This window comes from Oxyura jamaicensis, chromosome 8, assembly GCF_011077185.1.
Source record: "Oxyura jamaicensis isolate SHBP4307 breed ruddy duck chromosome 8, BPBGC_Ojam_1.0, whole genome shotgun sequence".
Taxonomy (NCBI): domain Eukaryota; kingdom Metazoa; phylum Chordata; class Aves; order Anseriformes; family Anatidae; genus Oxyura; species Oxyura jamaicensis.
This window is the reverse complement of record NC_048900.1, coordinates 17,718,885-17,724,486: the sequence shown is the minus strand read 5'-3', so window position 1 is coordinate 17,724,486 and position 5,602 is coordinate 17,718,885.

Genomic DNA, 5,602 nt, shown 5'->3' with positions numbered 1-5,602 from the left:
AAAAGGTTATAATAAATAAGAAGAAAATTTTAAAGTAAGCAAGCTACAATACCACCAGTTCTGACAGAGAAATATTGCAAAGACAGTTAATCTACTGAAAAAGTCTCCTCCCCTTGAGACTAATGAAAATTGCAAAGCTGGGTCATTTCACACAAGATTTACTATGAAAAGCAGCCATGGCAGGTGAATGCTAAAGTTATTCCTCAAGATCTCTTTTTACCCATCATCACTAAGGAAACCTCTGTCTGCTATCCTTATGCCTGCTAACACAGCACCTTTTATAGTCTTGCAGTTCGCTCCATTTTCTCTGTAAACAGAGCAGGGTTTTATACTCCCAGACACATTGGTAGGGATCCTGTTTCACTCTGCAAGAACCTGGTAGGCCAAAGACAAAGCTTCTAAATTGTTCTTGGATGAACTACATTTCTTAGCTGCTGCTAATGCTTTCTGAACCTCTGATTAATCTTCTTTGAGCAAAACTGCAGTCAGCACTTGTACCTCAAGGGCAGCAAACTCTGTTAATGCACTCTTTCAAGAGACCTATTATCAACTTGAAATCTCAAATGGCAGACCCTCTCCCTGAGTAGCTCACATTACTTTTCGCCTTTCAGACTCTAAGGGTGTGGTTTGATGATCAATTTAAATTGATCTAACTGTGGACCACTGCCAAACAGACAATCCTACATCTGTGCCTAGCAGGCTATGCAATGAGTTAGTGTAACTGAGTATCTCTTGTTCACTGGGATAGTTTTTAGTCAGATCATTTCCCAGACCAAGTCACGGCATGACAACAAACAGAATGGCACTAGAGAAGAGGCAGAAACAGACAGCTGGCAATACGGTCAGCACATGCAGCCCAGCCTTGGATCTCCTTGAACTTACCATCAAACAGCACCCTACTGGACATCTGCGCGGATTATTAATATGAGATGGAACAAAACATATTATAAAGAGTAAAATCTGTGTGTCTTTATTCCCAAGGGATCCTTAATGATTTCATAGCATCTTTGAGCAAAAAGGTAGTATTATGAGCTGACAATGCAGAACTGGCTTTTGTTATACGCTTCTTTGGTCACTATGCAAAATGTTTTAAGAATCTCTCTTCCATGACAGCCCTAGAGTCTCTGCCCACAATACACAATCACGCCACAAATCACAGCAAAGGGTATTCAAAAGGTCAGCTGTTTAAAGTCTGTTTTGTTGGTTTCTTTATTCATTTGGACATGACTTCTTTTTGCCTCACATCATTTTTTTCTTATTTTTTCTTATTTTTCCATAAAATGAAGTCAATGAAGTAAAAAAGCTTCACTTCATTTGCTACTAAGGATTTAGTCAAACAAAGATAATGTGAAAGTTTTTGGATTAGCTCTTCCATAAACTCTTCTTTAAGTTATAAAAATCGTTTACTTTATATATATAGAGAATATATACTCCTCTATTCAGTAACTAAAACCCAGTTGTCTACCTATTAATTACATCTATCCATATTTTATATTATTTATTTAGGATATTATAAGGATTTTTCCCCTAATGTAACCAAAGATATGATAATTCCAGAAGTCTTTGCATATGGAGTTAACACATTGCCTGACTAGCCATCAACAGAAACAAGTAATAAAGCTCCAAGTGTTTAGTTAAATTTAATTTACAACTAAGCAAAACAGTGTTTATTGGAACAAAAAAAAGGTCATTAGTGTCTTACCAGGAAGCAATTAAATTAACAGATCAAACCCATTCATCAAATCACAAAACAGATGCTAAGCTTTACTGTAAGAAATCTAGAATCAATGGTGTATGTAACTATGTAAGTCTACAAACCATGTTGCACCTTCTGTGACCACAGAGAAGTTGCTGAAAAACAAGATTTATTGCATACTGGATTTCACTGTTATTCTCCAGCTCCAAATGTGCTCATCTTACTCATGTGGAGACTCAAAGTGAAGGCAATGAACCAACTGAGACTTGATTTCTATGATTTTAACATGAAAATTATTCTAATCCAAAGAATATATTTATCATGGTCTTGGTAAACTCTGCTCCAATTTCCATACTGAGTTCCGCTTCAATAATATAATGGAAATCTCTACTGTCACTAGAAGAGGACTGAATTGAAAAAAAAATAAATAAATAATGATCATCTAAATTGAGATTAGAAACCAGTAATTTACAATATCTCTTCAGCAGTGAACTGAAACACTAAGCCTTAGCCTCCTCAACTTCAAAAACTCTGGATACAGTTTAATTCTCTCTACAAATTTTATATAAGTAGTGAAAAATTATTTGCAAATAAAAGGTGCAGGTTGATACTAGAATTCTGTTTCTCTCTTTTAAAGCCTCACTGTTTCATAGAGGAGTTACAATCCATTGCTGAAAATGCCTGCTAATTAAGAGATTCTCGTGTCACAGATTTGGGAAATCTGTCTATAAAAATCTTTAAATCTCTGCTTAGGATAACACAAACACTAAATATATGCCTATGTCAGACTGCAAACATTGTTTCTTATATAGAGCTCAACAGTTGTCTTCCTGTCACCAATTTGTTCAGAAATTACTGTCTACACAGATTGAACCAAGTCAGCAGTGTAAGAACCAGAACTGGGAACCAGAACCAGAACTGAGCTTCAGTGAAATAGTCCCAACCCTATTTGACAGTATTAGAGCTGTTCAGAACTCTGGTGTATTTTTTACCAGCCCAAATGCACTTTTATAGCTCCAGTTTGGCTGAGGTCCAATTAATAAAACTTTCTGAAGAAGTTTCTGAATGACTGTGGTTATCAGGCCAAATCAGTGACATGCATGCCAGAAGGAAACTTGATTCACACAAAGCCTCTCAGGATCTATTTTCCAGCACCGGTACACTCTGGGTTCTTCCATTATGCAGTGTATCCAAGACCCACATTACTCTGAGAAAGAGGGAACTGCATGAGAGCATAAAGAGATCCCAAAGAAGCAGTGTTTATACTGGGGGGAAATTTTCTTAGTCGCTGGAGTGAACAGCCTATATTCTAAACAAAGTTATTTGATCGGCCCTGCATTTATCATGCAAAGTATAAACATTACTAATGGTCATGAAGTTATGTGATAGCAACTGTCATTTCTATCCTTAGGGCAGCTTCTCTCGCCTAGTCAGCTCAAGTCTTGCCTAGCAAAGATTCCCTGCTGTTTCTCACAATTTTTTTTTTAAATCAATTGGGAGTTTGTTGAAGAATGCCCCTAAGCACTTCAAGTGGGGATTCTCATTAGCAAATATCAAAGGGAAACTCCATACCCTCTGCAAACATCTTTTAACCAAGCACAGGATTAGGTACTGACTCAGAGAAAAGAGTAGAAGCTACCAAACTACTCCTAACATTACTACTATTTCATCTCAATTTTCTATGAGCAATCCTCATCTGTATTCTAACCCTGCAGGAATGAGATTAACCAACAGGGCTACACTCACAATACACTTCAGTGTAATAGAAGGACACCTGACCTGCTATCAGATATCTGTGGGAATTAGCTTGGGCATCAAAAGTAGTCTAAACATGACAATGAAGTTCCATCCAGGCTGATGTATTCCATTTCTTAGAAAAATTGATTAGACTATGCTAAACTCAGTGCTGTCTCAGATAGACTGCTTCTGGTATGCAGTTTGGCTTGTTTAAAATTAACTTGGGTACTAAATTGTGCTGTGGAGCAAGACGAACAGATAATCTCATAGTTCAACTGCTGTCGATGTAATGAGAGATTCAATTTTACATCACAAGTTTTCAGTAACTGCTTTAATAATGGTCACTTTTTTTTCATTTTGTAATACTAGGAATTAATTTTGGTCTGTATTAACGCAATCTATAGAAAGCAGATATCCTTACCAGAATATCTTGTTATTTGTGGAAGGAGATGAGACAACAGAAGAAATACCTTGCAATACCCTAAGCTGGGTAATGATTCACTTGAACAAATGCCAGTGATGAAGGAAGATGCTAGGGAAAAAATCAGCCACGTAACTGCTTTGTACAGAGCCTGTTTTTGACAATGTGGCCTGACAGGATAATTTTTTTCTAAATACTTTTTGATTTTTTAACGCAATCCCATATGCTTTCCATATAGGACTTGCCAGATTTTCACACTGGTTTTGCAGCCAACAGACTCAATGAATGTTAACAAAAGATGCGTTAAGAAGAACATACTTGTGTTGTTCTTTTAGAATGGCTATCAGATTTGCTTCTTCCTAAGTATTTTGGTGTTTTCTGCATGCGTCTGAAGCTTCTGAACTATTTTGTTCTATCTGTGGGAGCTCAGTCCTTTTGCTTATTGACTGTCATCTTGCATTTCAACCCACTGATTGACAGAGCAACTAGAATGTGCAAGCAGAAAATCAATAATGCAGGACCTCCAGACAGTCCACTGCTGATCTTAGAAGTAACTGGTTTACTGGTCGCAGTGCCAGTCACTGATCAGAAAATGTAAAACTAGCCAGCCATGAATAGAAACAATGTAAGAACAGATGCAGTGTTTCTTTGCATGAAAGATTTTTTATATTAGTTTCTTGTGTATAAATTCTGTTATATTTTTCTCTAAAGGCAGACTAGGGAAAGGATGAATGGAAAGAAACAAAACAAAAAAAGGCGGGAGAGGAGCAGGAAAGAAAGGTATCTTAAAAGCTCTGCAGATTTGTATGCACTTGTTTTTCCATCACCATACTAACCTTCACCACTCCTTAAGCTTTAGGGATTCTAAATGTAAATTTATTCTGTAGCATAACATTTCATTTGCTCCTGAATGAGTAACACTCCCATAGAAAGGAAAGAATTCAGACTTACCACTTGCAAGTTAGCATTTTACTGCTGATATGTTCTACCACCATTTACCTTCTAGTTTTATGGTATTCTAATTACAGTCCGCAGGCCTTCAGTGGTCTTCTGCCACTTCAGCTGGAGTTCAACTTCAGGTGACCTCTACCTATTTGGACGTCCTGCTGAGTTATTGGTTATTAAGGTAATGCAATTTTACTCCAGCATAAAAATAACATAGAAATAAAATAATGAATAGCTTTCAAGGAGAGGAAAAGACTTCCCTCACTCAAATGCATCTTCCTTAATAACAGTTCTCCAATTTGAATGTCCTTTACTTCCTATTAATTAAAGAAAGAAATCTGTAGCACTTCATTGTGAACAAAAATTATTTTTTATTAAATATTGAAGCACAGTGGTAGATGCAGAAACAGTTTTTCAATCTTCTGAGAAAAAGATGTTTTCTACAGATTAATAGATACTAAGAAGCCATCAGTGCAAAGATTTCTCAATAGTTCTATTTTGTCCTTTTATTACCTAAAGTAGCCAGTGACCTTGGTGTTAATAAAATGTTCTGCTTATGGATATTTGATAGGTAGGGAAAAGAACAAAAGGAACCAGAAGCTAATGCTTTATTACTTAGAAAAAAAAACAGCTCCAAGTAAGTACTACAGTAGCATTCCCTGACTTACCCTATGAAAGCCTTATAAGGTAAATGCATAAAAATGGTATACAGGAAATTGATTTTGGTGAATAAATTGCCAGCAAATAAGCATTTGGTAATATAGAAGATCTCTGTTATTCAACAAAATTTACAACTGAGAGTT